The sequence below is a fragment of the Bradysia coprophila genome, unplaced genomic scaffold (assembly GCF_014529535.1).
Source record: "Bradysia coprophila strain Holo2 unplaced genomic scaffold, BU_Bcop_v1 contig_350, whole genome shotgun sequence".
In the NCBI taxonomy this organism is placed as follows: domain Eukaryota; kingdom Metazoa; phylum Arthropoda; class Insecta; order Diptera; family Sciaridae; genus Bradysia; species Bradysia coprophila.
The window spans coordinates 1734795-1750098 of record NW_023503608.1 but is presented as its reverse complement, the minus strand read 5'-3'; the positions used below and the strand labels follow the sequence as shown (position 1 = coordinate 1750098).

At 34.4% G+C, this 15304-nt stretch overlaps 1 long non-coding RNA gene across 1 annotated transcript; it reads right to left on the bottom strand.

Annotated features, from left to right (window-relative positions):
• Positions 1 to 3128: 3128 nt before the first annotated feature.
• On the bottom strand, positions 3129 to 14758 carry LOC119080128. The gene is made up of 3 exons (XR_005088281.1): positions 14702 to 14758; positions 13607 to 13614; positions 3129 to 3142 (listed from the first exon to the last, which is right to left on the bottom strand). It is a non-coding gene; the product is annotated as an uncharacterized LOC119080128 (long non-coding RNA).
• Between the last annotated feature and the right edge of the window lie 546 nt (positions 14759 to 15304).

The following is a 15304-nucleotide window of genomic DNA, read 5'->3' as shown; positions in this document are numbered from 1 at the left end:
TTTACTGTGGTAATTAAGTTGTTTGAATTCAACAAACAAAACTTTCTCTTGTCAGTTTTCATGGTTGTTTATTATATGCATTATATATGGATGAAAACCATCTATCAAGATATATCGTAGATGGGATACATTCCTGTGTCATTTAAATCCGATTTTCATACTTTCACAATGTTCGTTCAAATGGAGAAAATTTTATGTTGTGGTCAAGTAAGCTTATTTGAAAAGTAAATGAATAGGTAACTAAAGTTCGAAATTCTGCTGCAGAGAATCAACGTAAATTATATATAATAAATGATACAGTCGAATAAGATTTAGTCTCTTTTGCATCGACAGTAGTGCTGCAATAACTATGAATACAATACAGCAGACCCTCGTACAACACACGATATTTTCGGCCGGGAATCTCATGAATATAAATTTGTTTGAAAGAATTTTGAAATATTTACAATTTATTCGATTTTAATTAACAATTATAATAAGAAGTGGAGTACCAGGTAAGCAAGTACAAGTACAACACACAGTATACTAAAATATATATGTTAACGTCCTTGCTCTTACATTTGCTCCTTGCCAGCAAATTTGGAAATAACGCCGTTCGTCTTCAAGGAATTTCATTAAAACACAAATTGTTATACCTTTAACCCATATAACTTGTCTTAATTTGACGGTTAAAGTGTCATTTTCGTGATTCTATTTGATTTTATTAAGGGGAACCCTTTCTTGTTTCACAAGAATGTGAATTGAGCATTAATAAATTTTGCGAACCGTGCATATATATGTATTATGTGTTTGTAAGGTGTTGTATGTGTAGTTATACAAAATTAATAGCAAGCAAAACGGTGTTGTAAAGAGAGTGGCTCGGTGGTGGATAACGACATAAACATATGAACTTTATTGAGTTAAATGTTTAATGAATGATCGTTAAATTCGTTCACATGTACATTGCTATTTGTTGAGTTATATGAAGCCGCTGTTATACACAATAAGAGTGTTTTTATGGATGATACAATGACGAAATAATTTTCCAAGGGATTTTAATGTACCTGCATCAGTTCCTTTCATTATTTATTGTTGACAATACCTTTCCTATAGAGGGGAGTTATGAAGATCACAGATCTTCATTCAGTCCTTAAAGGGCACTATGAAAAATCGACCCGTACAATTTCATCTGTTACAAAATCGTCCAATCCAATATCATTTCTTCCAATATCGTTCTTTCCAATATCGTTCTGTCCAATATTGTTCACGGTCTAATTTCATTCTGTCCATTATCTTTATGTCTAATATCTTTCTGTCCAATATCGTCAACCGCCCAAGTTCATTCTGTCCAATATCTTTCTGTCCAACATCATTCTATCCAATATTGTTCACGATCCAATTTCATTCTGTCCATTGTCTTTGTGTCCAATATATTTATGTCCAATATCGTTCATGGTCCAATTTCATTCAGTCCAATATCGTTCTGTCGAATATCTTTCTGTCCAAGTTCATTCTGTCCAATTTCTTTCAGTCCAACATCGTCAAGTCGCATTTCGTTGGACTGAATAATATTGGACTGAATGATATTGAACGAAAAGATATTGGACTGAAAGATATTGGACAGGAAGATATTGGACAGAACGATATTGTGCTGAATGAAATTGGACGGTTGACGATGTTGGACAGAAAGATATTGGACTTAAGGTTAGTAAGTCTTTACATACTTTTGGCTATTAGTGTGCAAATAGTCTCTTAAGTCATTTGTCTTTGACTAATGCTTAGACGATGCGAGAAAAAAAAATTAACTCCTAAGTTACCAACACCGTTCCGGCGCCCGGCTCGCATTGCGGCCCTCCGCTTCGCTCCGGGGCAATGGACCGGATCGCTCGGCGTGTTAAAACACTTTTTATGTGTAATAAATATTTGTATTCATTTCGTAAAAAATAAATTTTGTAGGGACGAGCTAAGCTGAATTCCCTAGGAACAAACAAAACGCTTTTACGGCGAGACGAAAATTGTGAATTAAGTTGAGATTGAGATCTCAGTTTCAACTCAAGATCACTAAAATTGAGAATTGAGTTGAGATTGAGATCTCAGCCTCAACTCAAGATTTTCCTGAGATCGAAATTTTATTTTTACGAACACGAACCAATCTACAAAATTAAAAAATATATAAAAAAATGTATTTAAAGGAAAACTATGCTGTGTCCAGTTATTTTATTTTTGTAAACTGGACATGTAATATTTGGATTGAATTAAAATCAATGTTGACAAATTTTCACATGATTACATGGCTCAAACATACCTGATTTTTCGTTCAAATCGCAAACAACACACAACATACTGTCTACGTCATCTTCATCACAACTTTCGTCATACTGGACTTCCGTCACGTCCCCTTACTACCGTGCGGCCCATCTGTCTAATATCTTAATGTCCAATATCTTCCTGTCCAATATCATTCTGTTCAATAGTGAACGCAGCGATTACATTGGGCAGAAAGATATTGGACAGAATGAAATTGGACAGAATGATATTGGACAGAAAGATATTGGACTGGAAGATATTGGACAGAACGATATTGTGCTGAATGAAATTGGACGGTTGACAATATTGAACTATACGATATTAGACAGAACGATATTGGACAAAATGAAATTGGACCGCGAACAATATTGGACAGAAAGATATTGGAAAGAAAGAATATGGACAGAATGAAATTGGACGGTTGACGATGTTGTGCAGAAAGATATTGGAAAGAAAGATATTGGATAGAACAATATTGGACGTTTGACGATATTGGACAGAACGATATTGGACAAAAAGATATTGGACTGTAGCAGTTAACGATATTGGTCTGGACGAAAATATACAGAACGTAATTGGACTGGGACTAAATTGTACACTGTGTACGATATTGGACGGGTCGATTTTGCGCGTCACCATCGACTAAAGATTGAGAATTCTAACTACAGACAATTTCAATCCAATACATTTGGTTGTATCAGTTTGACCGGAAACGTGAGCAGTTTATGAAAATTTCGTTAAACTGCCCACTTTTCTCAGAGTTGGTCAAACGACTATACAACCAAATGTATTTTCTGTGCCTTAGGATCATAATTCGACGTATTTTGTCACTGCACCTACGATCGAAAAGTGATTGCTAAGAAAAGCTCAAATTGTTGCAATGTTTTTGTTTTGTTTTTCGTCTCATTATGATCCTTATGGCACAGAAAACGTAGTTCGTGACTCATGACGAAAGCAGAATTTTTTCATGACACGTGGTAAGCTTGTCCTACTCGGCTTCGCCTCGTTAGGACAAGCTTAAGACTAGTCCTGAAAAATCACTTGTGACGAAAAATACTATTCTGTTGAAAGCTAACACATTCGTGGTCGGAATTCCGGTCGTACGTTTTTGAAAAAGGATTCTGATGGAAAGATATAATCGAAAATGAAATATAAAATATTGATTGATTAATGAAGTGTAAGTGTAATAAGACATAAAGGGTTAAGATATCGCGATTTTTACTAGCGGAATTGTAGCTGTTGCCCCCGACTATTTTATTTGTGTCCATAAATTAATAATCTCAATCTCCTAACTAACCTTCCACAAAAGGCAAGCGTTTTGTCGTATCACCATAAAATCTGCTACTACTTTTGTTGAACGTATCATTAATGCTTAATACGAAATCCAGCAACAACACAATCGTTGAAGGCATGTTATATGTTTTAAAAGTCATTGACGTTCTCAGTCAATTAAGTGTTTCCAGTTCATATCATATTTGGCGAAAAATTTGAACACGCCTTAGCGAATTAAGGATGGGAAAGCACCTAATTGACTGGGAAACTCTAAATATCTCAAATTGTCTTTTCTTAAACTTCATTGAAGAAGATCTATATAAGACAACATTCATTAGAGGTCATCGCTTCGTTTTGTCGTTGCTGGTGATTGCAGATGATTAGCCATTCCTGAAAGGCCTTCTTACACTCAAGGTTAATGAGTTTCCTATTAATTTAGTTTGTTGTGGAATATGTGGCAAACACACAAAACATATTCATTCAACCGCACAAACCACACACAATTAAATCGCCGCAATACCTAATTTGCATTAGCTGTACGACAAGTGGAAACTAATACCGAGATTATCTGCCATCAATTCATACAAAAAAAAAATGTTGGAAAAAAGTTTACTTTTGTAGGCTACTTGTATCCATTTCACAGAAAATATAAACTTAACCCTCTTTTGATTCATGATACCGGGTCATATAATCCAACACAAAAATTTAACTTTGCCTTATCTTTCAGCAAGTGAAAAGTTTCTTTTTTTCTTTTTCTTCTTCTTCAACCAAACACACAGAAAAAAAAGTTTCCCTGAGAAAATATGATGTCAACTGATGCTTTATATTGTTTCTGTAATCTAAAGCTTCATTTAAGTCGAATATATTATTGATGCGAGGGGCTTTGAGAATGGTTAGGAATTGGAAACATCAACATAAATAAATTATACTTAAGAGGATTGAATATAAAACATGCTCTTGTTTGAATCAAAAATTTATTTCTGAAATATTGTCCTTTTAAGGGTGTGTGTGTGTGAGTGTGTTGATGTGCTATGTGATACTATTATCGAAGACGAAGAAAGGTCGACGAAATTTACTTGTGACAGAAAATGTTTACTCTATTTCAATCCCAAGTAATGATAAATCTTCATCGCATTAAAGTATCTTATTTGGTTGGAAATATGTATCTAAAAAAAGCTTACCATTAGGTTATCGTCTATTACCACACATTTTATTTATCAAAAGGATTTTTGACATATAATCATAATAATATATGGGAAAACCCCTGAAAGTGCGTTGTATAAATAAAGCCGAGACTTTGAAACAAATACTAAAATTATGAATTTTCTGCAGTGAAATTTGACTACAATAATGGGGTAGGAGTGATAAAAATCACAGCTTAAATTGCTTCAAACACACCGTAAAAGTCAATTTTTCGAAGTTAAAGGTGAACATGAAAGGCAGCTTGAATAAACTTCAAACGACTTCCATTCTAACTTTATATACTGACAAATGGTAAGGTACTTCTTAAAAAACATCCAGTCATCTGTTATCAACAACGACGGTGAACATGAGTAAGGTTAATAAATTTGTGAACGCAAACCGAGGGGTTGCTCACTCTGATTAACCATTCTTTAGTCACTGGTTAATCATGTTAATCAATGGTAAGGAAGTCAGCCGTCTGAAGGGAAAGTAAGTCCACAGTTAATTTTTGTTTATCCGAATATAAGAATATTGCATCGACACCTTCGTATGATAACGTTGCCTTAGGTGATTGGTGTGTTTTTGAAATCGTTGAACGACGGGTAATAGGACTTATTCTCAGCTTCCGATACGTAAACGGAAAAAAATTCAGAGAACAATTCCAGTCGTTTCGGAGTTTCGGAAAAGGCTGTTGGGGTCTTGGGTTCATGGTACACTTGGAATAATGACGGTCTGCTCGTTGACGAATCGATGAAACGCATAAGTATGCGAATATCGACCGTTAACGACGAACGTATGTCAACGTATGAAAAATAAAATTATCGGAAAATTACCTTGACTACGAAATAATGACACTTTGTGATTGATATTTTAGCATTTTTCTCCAACAAATTCGAATAACTCATTCTTCGTTAATTATGTTAATCGCTTGTTAATCACTGGTTAATCAATGGTAGTCAGATTAATCATGTTAATCACTGGTTTAATAACTAAGATAACTGATTGAAAGTTGACCTAGTGGAAAAGTGATCTTAAGTTGTCCGTGTAAATTTGTATGGAGAGAAAATTATCGATCAACTCAACATTCAATAAATCGTGATATGTCCTATGACTTTTGTATAGATAGGACAACTCACGATTCAATGTGTTTAAATGTGAAATAGGACCACTCACGATTCATATAGGTCAACTCTGCATTTTTATTAATTCATTAACTTTGTTAGACGAAATCGGCAAACATGGACATACACTTTCACAACGCGGGCGAGAAAATAGTCATTTTTCACCTCAGCTGAAACGTCGGAAGCCTTTGTTGTAAAAAACGTCCGCATTTTCATATAAAAGTTACCAGTGGACTTTGGACTCATTGCTCTTTTTATAGCAAATGATACATTTGATAGAAGTATTGAAGTAAAAGTTTTTTTTATGAAAGGTTGACTCTGTCAAAAACGAATTTTGCTCCATGAAACAGAACTACAGTGGGAACTTTTTGCCAAAGTTCTAGCCGTTCTACCCAATTATGTTTAATTAATGTTTAATTATACTTTTAAGCGTTATGTTTGGCATCTATTATGAACTTTGACGCCAGACAACATTCACTTCGATCTAGTACTTCGAAGTTATAAATTATTTGGGTAAAATTTGCGGCAAAGAGGAAATCGAATCATAAAAAACGTTCCAAGGTTGACTGAAGTGTTGTAGCTTCAGACAAATCATCACTTTTCTGCATAGACGATATTATGCATGTTTTTCAATATTCGTACAAAATGATACAACTCCAAAAATGCTGCATGCTTAAAAGAAACTTTAAATTGCTTTGCCACGTTATCCCTAAAAATAAACTAAAAAAACTTATCGCCAGTGCCGTTGATGTTACCAGTTTGTAATTTTGCTATCATCGCACCACCATATAGTGTACGAAATGTGTGTTAGTAAAATCTGTAATGCCAAATAGAAATTTAACCAATAATGGCATATAAGACTTGCCCCGATCACTATACAAAAGTGGTTTTTATTATGTTATCAAAGTGCTGCAGCCATTTAGAATGTTGTAATGTAGAAAAGTTTGATTTTCTTTGCTGTGTGTCTGGTCAATAAAACTGGGCCGTATTGAGAGCAAGGGAGACGAGCAGGCAAAAAGGTTCTGTGTTCAGGGAGTGCAACCAGAAATAAGTGAAATTAAAGATATGACAAGATCAAACTAATGAATGCAGGCACATTGAACTTCGTCAATGAAGAAGAATCAAAATTCGTGTGATACAGTCTGCTTCAATTGAAGGTTTAAGGCTTTAAGCAACTGAGGTACTGAACCGATTTGACCGCTTTATGCAGCGCTATACATCATACGTGTGAATTTCAATTGATAAAACGTATATCATAAAAATTTGGCAGACCCTGTCTACCTTCTTGATACGTCGCTGCAATAAAATAAGGAAGAAAAAGGAAGATTTTCGGTGGAAAAATATGGTCTCCTAGTGCTGTTACAAGTCTGTAGATGTTGACAAGTTTCAAAGTAACTTAAAAAAAACATAATGCGAGTTATTTTCTTTAATATAATGTCGTAATAACACCACCATTTTAACTTAGAATTATCTGCACGCCGTCTTCAATCGGCAACAGTACATTTCGGACATCAGTGTTGGACATTTTATTTAGTTTGTCAACAGCTGTTGTCAGAGTGTCCTTTTCCACTTTAAAAATTTGATCATACCACAATGCCTACGAAAATTCTGATAGATGATTCTAGGAACAAAACGTACTTTCTTCACCTACGTTGTCTACAGCAAGAACTCCCCCAGTTCGTAGTGATTGCATACATAAGGGATAATCACCCTTGTTCGCATCTATAAATACATAATCAAATTTGCCGGATTGTCCAGCGTCGATAAGTTCTTGAAGAGTTTTCAGAGCCGGTTGAATGCGGATATCAATTTTATGCGCTACGCCAGACCAGAAATTTTGAGTTTGTAGTAAACGTCAGACTGACGGCGTCAGTAAAATTTAGACATGAACTTGTTTCATTGGTTTTTTCAGCTGGTGCACTCATGAAAGCAAAAAATCTCATTCGTCCTTAAAGGGTTTACCACTACCACTCGTATCAGGTGTAACTATTTTACTAACATAAACACTTATATACAAGCACTTTTGCTTGTATGAGTAAACCAGCTGAACAAATTCAGGTGTAAATTTCACTGACGTCAACTGTAATTTCTATTCTTTTCTTATCGAGTTTTCCGTTATCGTTCCGACACTAGAAATAAGGTTTATTTTTGATAGATTTTACCCTAGACATTAATGATTTTCCTATAGTATTGAATGCTTCTTCGTCGATATCCAAAGAGATCACTTTGCCATCTGATGGAATTACAGTTTGAGTTGCCCAAGTCAGAGCACTAACACCAGTAAATAAACCAATGTCTAGCACATTTTTCGCCTGAATCATTTCTATAATTGTCGAACAAGTTTGCAGAACGCCTCTTGCTCCAGTCATATGACCCCTATTATGCGCGATTATGCGTCAGTGTTACCTGAAAAATCACGTTCTCATTTTCTTTAGTTTTACAGTTAACAAATATAATTAAAACTACAGGTGGAAGTAATCCGTTGAAATAAAATTTAGTTGCACCTCTATCAGCTCTTCAACATGCTTGTTAAAAGTTGTTGAATGATCCAACGAATACTGTGTACAAGGATTAACGCTCATGAAAATTTTATTAATTTTTTCCATTTTGAAAGATTTAAAATAAAAACTTGAGCTTTACACTCGGCTGTACAAATCAGAATAACTTTGATGGCAATGCTGTTCGTTTAGTAAACTTACCGAGAGGTCAATCTTGATATGATAAAGTTTATATTAAAAAATAAATTGTCTTATAATCACATTTAACATCGAGTTATGCGTAGAGGGACCATTCAAACATGACTTGAAGTTCGAGGGGGAGGGTGTGTCAGAAAAATGTGATGAAATCGGATTTTAGGAACTAACAGACCCATTTGTACCTTTCAAAGACCAAATCTAACTGCATCATTACTTGCAAGGAATGTTCGGGGTATCGTGCATTTCCGAAAGAGTTCTACTGTGCCTGCACCATCTAAATTTAATGAAACACCTACTCGACAAATCAAATATGGAGAAAAAATCGGATTGAACAGTTTATCGTTGCATCGATTGATCATCGTACCCAAATTAGTCTCGAAGTCCGAAATAATGCCTTTCAAAGTCACTAAAACAGACTGGGATCATATTTGAACAGCCCCCAACGACATAAAGAATGTTTAAATGAAGGTAGATTGGCTTGTAATTAACAACATCATATAAAGTAGTACATTAAGGAGATTGCGGTTTTCACATATAAATTAAAACTTAAAAATTATAAGTTAACTCTTCATATTCTCCGTATAAAGAGTGACAATAAAATTTGTATCGAATCTAATTCAGCTGTTTTATCAGATGGTCATGTTACACAAACGCACTGTTTAGACGTCACTGTAAGGGTTTGATAGGCAGACATGCACGCTCGGTTGGTAGTGGTAAAACAGTGAAAACAGCTGAAACAAACACAAACTTAGTTGACATTAACTGTAAGAAAATTCTTCATACAAAGAAGAGTCAATTATAATTTTTATTTAAAATTCAAATTCTGAGGCGATCTAACAGCGTCAATCATCTATTTAAGCTTATTTTTTCCACTAAATGCAATACCAATAATATTTATTCTATCTCAAATATAAAAGTCCGAGGTTTTGTTAGTGTGAAAAAAAAAAATCACACTGTCAATTGTAATCTCGATAACATATTAGTTTGTAAATGTTGTTCGACGTTTGAACTTATAAAAGTGATGTGAATAAAGAAAACGAAGTACAGATGACAAAGATATATTGTGAACAATAGTATTTTGTGTATCTGTTTTGGATTTTGGACTTTCGCATGTAGCCCTCACTTCGTTCGGGCTACAACTCGCGAAATTGCCTAAAAACAATCGTCCAAAACAGATACTCAAAAAATTTTTCATGTAAGGGGTCGAAAACCCGAGAAAAATCTCGAAACTCCCTCATTTTCGGCCCCGACACATGAAAAAAGTTTTTTTATCCTTGTATGGCATTTGGTGCCGTGTTGCGCTGAGGAGTACCGACCCGACTGTAAACTGTAAACCTGTCTCCTTTAATATAATTCATAAAAAACCGAAAGGGCATTTTTTGTAACGAACGTCGGTAAGGGAATCTGTAGGTACTTAGTTGGAAAAGGTTCCGGAACCTAAGCGAAAAAAGTTTCATTTCTACTACTTCAACTTATTTTTTTACTACTTCAACTACTTCAAAGAACTCATATTCCGTATTAACTTGTTTGGAATAGATGTGTCACATTTTTTTGCAATTAAAATTCAAACAAGCAACAGTTTGCTGAATTATTATGAATTTATGCATAGATTATTGCATTTGTTTCAGCATTAAAATTCTCTATTATAATGCTTTTGATTGCCTATTGAAATTTCTGGAGTACTCTTATGAACAAAAATATTACGTAAAAATGTGAAAATTGCTACGTTGAGTAAAGAAAAACCATGCGTTTCATCCCAATAACATTGTGCGACTGAATGCATTACAAATGTTTTCATTTTAGTAAAGCGTATATGGGAAAGATATCTTTTGCACGTATATAATCTCAATGAAAGCTTTAACATGCTCAAAAAGAGATTTATCAGTTTTTTCAGTGTGGAACCTATTATATTGTTCGGTTCGTGTACATTCGAATTTTCTCTCTTCTGTAGGTCTCTCAAGTGAAAAAATTGTATATTGGAGATACGCTTCGGTATTGTAGTGAATGGAAAAAGAGTACGAGTCCAGGAATCCAATGAGAACCTCTCGTATAAAATATTTCACTAAAAGTATATGAAGTACAAAGTTTTCCTTTTTTCGTGCTGATACGTTTCTGCTTAAAATTTGTTAATTGCCTCATTGTAAGTGAACATAAACTTATGTTTTTGTAAATAAAATTATGAATTTAAAAATGAACAACAGCAACCAATGGTTGTCATCCATAATAGTTCAATTCATTATTACATTTAAATGCATATGTATGGTACAAATGAAGATTCATCATTGATGGAAATGCTGATTTTTGTGTGAATTTTGTTACTCCGAGCCGAAAGCGAGGTCCATTATGATACAAAGAAGTACCAGGTTCATCATTTTCCCATTAACCAGTAATGCATGACCTTGAAAATATTTCATACATTTAACGATTCCACATTCATGAAGGACCAGACTAGCCATACTGGACTACTGGGCGATGCGTATCTAGTGGTCTAAATTTCGTTGCAAATTCTAAGGGAATAGAAAGTCGAGTTTTCGAGTGAAATTCGTTGATACGAGGCGAAGCCGAGGTCAATAATCATATAAATACGAGATTTTTCAATTTTCATTTAAGTTACGTACAATATTGTACACGTTGGGGGTTGATTGCTTGATTGATGGAGTGCAGAAGCAGAGCCTATTTTTGGTAAAGTTTACCAAATTTACTGAAATTCACAAAAGGTTATCGACTTTTACTGAAACCGAATTTGTTTTCCGGTAAATCGCTCAATTTTCGGTAATCTTTGGTAAGTTTAACTAATTCGGTAAATTAATTTACTAATAACAGACCTTGGGCAGAAGCATATAAAAATGTCTTTAGCCTGGATGACTTTTATGAATGGCCACTTGTAAAAATTGAACAAATTGTATTATGTGCCCTACGTATATAGGTGCGTTTACACGAATTTTCAAGAATTGAACAGTGAACCATGAATCTGCAGAAAACGAAAGTCTTTGTTAAGTCAACATAAAAGATGGAATTACTACAATGGTTTTCAAAGTAAAAAAAAGAAGTAAAACTAACAAAAACGTTCCGAATTCCATTTCTCGATGTATCTCACTCTTGTCAGCAATAAATAATGAATAACCGCACAAAACACCTCAAAAAAGGGGAAAAGAACGATAAAATTTCGTCGATTTGAGGTAGACTTCACTAAAGCCGCTACATCCCTTTGCAGTTAAACTTATCCAAGGATGTTTTTCCATAGCATGGAACTACAGAGGCTACGCTGTCTTACCATGCATACCATGTCACGAACTTGTGTCACCACTGGTGCTGGCGGTCAGGGGCTTCGAAGGGGCTTCGAAATTGTTCGAAGATTTTGCGACATCACTCTTAACAGTACCGTATCTATCTACCACTTTCAATATATTTAAATATTTCCACACACAATATTAATAATAATCCACGTCCGATGTGCAATGTTGCACTAATGCAATTTAAAGTAATACCCGTCAATAATACACCTACCGTTTCGAAATTGCCAATTAAATTTAAACTAATTTCATTTTACTACCATGTCAATTTGTACCGAAAAATATATGTAAATTTAATTAGTGGGAAAGCTCAATGTTGTATTTTATTTTGTCATTGCAGTTGTTCACAGCAATGTTTATCGTCAAGTTATTTGGTGTGATGTATCTATAATAATCGGGTCCATGCATCCATGCTTGATTGATAACAAAATTTGATGAATTTTCCAATAAATTCCGAAGGAACGTTCACATTTTGTTATTCATTTATTTGTTTATTCGTCGGGCATGTTTTTGCAATTGTGCACGGTGATGTGAATTTTTCAATAAAATAAACTCTTAAAAAAATCAATAATCAATGTTGGCAGGACATAGTTGGAAAATATTTTCGAAAAAAAAAGTTGCTACTAATAGGCAAATAACATCATTCCAGACGACAATAGTATACCTAACACTTCACACTAGCTACAATATGCTGTCTGTGTGGAAATGTGGAAAATTATTTTTTGTCGCGGTTCTATAGAAATGATGTTTGCACAGCACAGTGTGAGTCGCATATATAAAGTTTGATGCTCTCTAGCGTTTGGCCTTACTAAATTTTCGTGAAACACACACCTGGGGAATGGGTTTCAGATAAATGTAATTCGATCGATGGAGTTTCCTATTATAATGGGGTTTCGTCAAATAATTGCAAATGTAACATTCAAAAGAAAACAAAGTGAATGTTAAAACGGAAACATTTCTTTAGCAGAATATATTTAAACGAGAGACCACCTGTCGCATTGTCTAGCCTATCCGAAAACATTTCTCTATGAAGTCGAATTTATTTCAACTGCAAGAGTTTTTTTTATAGATATATATGTGTAATAGATATGCATTTATATATTAATGTGATACTCCAACGACAGACGAAAAGAAAGGAAGAAGAAGAAAAAAACTCAACCCTCCGGCAATGAGAGAATAATTGGCTCCATTTATTTCTATAATATTTCTGCAACGTGAATAATAGTTGAAATAAAAGGTAGAATAGATAATCGCAGGTTATATACATACATACATAGAATGATCTACCTTTACAGTCTTTGACTTTAACATTTTATTATGTAAAAGTGGAAAATATTTTCCATTCATCTTTGCGGAATATAATGTAACACCATCTTCTTCTACTTGTTGGTATTTTTCACGAGTAAAATACCGGGAATTTATTTGAAGAAATCAATTTTTGGCAAAGAGCCAGATGTAACAGAGATTCAAGCACTGTCCGTTATATATGGGCTTGAAATAAAAATATTTACTTAAAGGGTGAAGCGGTGTAGCTTTAAGGCTGGTCTATAGGTTTACACTGAAAATGTGAGATATATGTTATGTCTCACTTCTAGGATTAATGGCTTTAACTTGGAAAGATTAGCACTAAAATCAATGTTGAATATTCGTAAAACGATTTCATTGGCAACTAAAATTAGGTTTATGAAAGAGATCCATAAACTGGTTTACTGGTTTACATATCATCAGACTTTCAGGCGTTTTAGAAATTTCAAACACAATTTTCTGAAATTTCAGAAACAGGCTGGCCTGGCCATCTGTTATCGACAGATACGACAAAAAAATCAGTGATACGCCGAAATCAGCATTGTTTTGTCCTGTTGTTCATCAACTATGATTTTAATTGGTAAAACGTTTCGTCACGAATCGTAAACGGTAACACGTTTCGTTCGCCCTTGGTTGAATTAAAAGAATTTTTTTCAACAATTTTGATCAAGACAAAGCAATACAACGTTTTGTCAACATTAATGGTTATTAATGGTTGCCGGTAAATGTAACGTTTGCCGATATATGTAACGTTTACCGATAAATGTAACGTTTGCCGGTAAATGTAACGTTTGCCGGTAAATATAACGTTTGCCGGTAAATATAACGTTTGCCGGTAAATGTAACGTTTGCCGGTAAATATAACGTTTGCCGTTAAATGTAACGTTTACCAGTAAATATAACGGTTACCGGTAAATGCAACGTTGACCTGTTGGATTCACTACGGGATAACGCGATACGTTTGTCATTTTGTGAAACTACTTGCAGTTACTTACATAATGCAATAGCGTTCATGAAACATCTCTGTTGTATCTTTTCGATTGTCGTACCATCCGCTGGATGGCATCCAGTGAAGAATAATTGTCTAGACACACCACAACCATTCCTATTATAATACTAGGTCCCACCTTTTGGGCGGGTCAGGTCCCTTGACTGAAAATTTTTTGAGTTCTCATTTTTCTTATAAATTTGCAGCAAGATTTTCAATCAACCACAAATCGTAAATAAAATGCGACTCGTGTGAATTACGGCCCTCGCTTCGCTCTGGCCGCAAACTTCCCACTCGTATGAGCTATCTATTATTCTGTTTGATTGCCATTTTGTCAAATTTAATCAGAGTAGATGCGAAGTTTTACAAATATGGAACGATGAGAGGACTCTTTCACTTTGGTAAAAAATTAAAAAAAAAACCGATAGATGTTCTTCTCTTACAGTTTTGTACAAAAAGGAAGTCCCTCGGTATTTTGCAAAACCATCAATCGAGAATAAAATGTGGATGGTAATAAACGACCGATAAATGAATTAATTTTTTTTTTCGTTTTTTCACTTTTGTCGATTCAGAAAACGACAAGAGTGAGGAATTGACAAAACGTCTTTAAGTTACATTTCGTAGAAGGATGAATTTCCCTAACGTCTTCTCATTACATTTTGTAGAAGGATGAATTGCCTTGGAACGAACAAAACGCCTTCTCGTTACATTTTGTAAAAGGATGAATTCGCTAGGAACCCGCCTTTGCTTTATATTTCCAAAATCGACAAAGGCTGAAGGAAAGACAACTTTTTTTTACTTTTTACTGATTTACTGAAGAGGTGCCAGCGACATGTACCACATTTCTATCGGTATTTTATTATTTTTTATCCGTAAAATTGAATTTTTCTATTGGTCGAATATAATATATCATAAAATTATTACGACTCGTGAGAATTACTGCCCTCGCTTCGCTCTGGCCGCAAACTTCACACTCGTATGGGAGTTGTAACATATTTTGTTTGATTGTTGGAATAATGAATTTAAAAAAATATTCAGAAATTTGTTGAGAATGACTTATATCTTATATTGCCTACAAAGAATGATGGTTACATTTAACGTTTTTCATAAAATTTCCTACACTTTTCAATCATAGCTCATGAAGTTTTTCTGTCGTAAGAC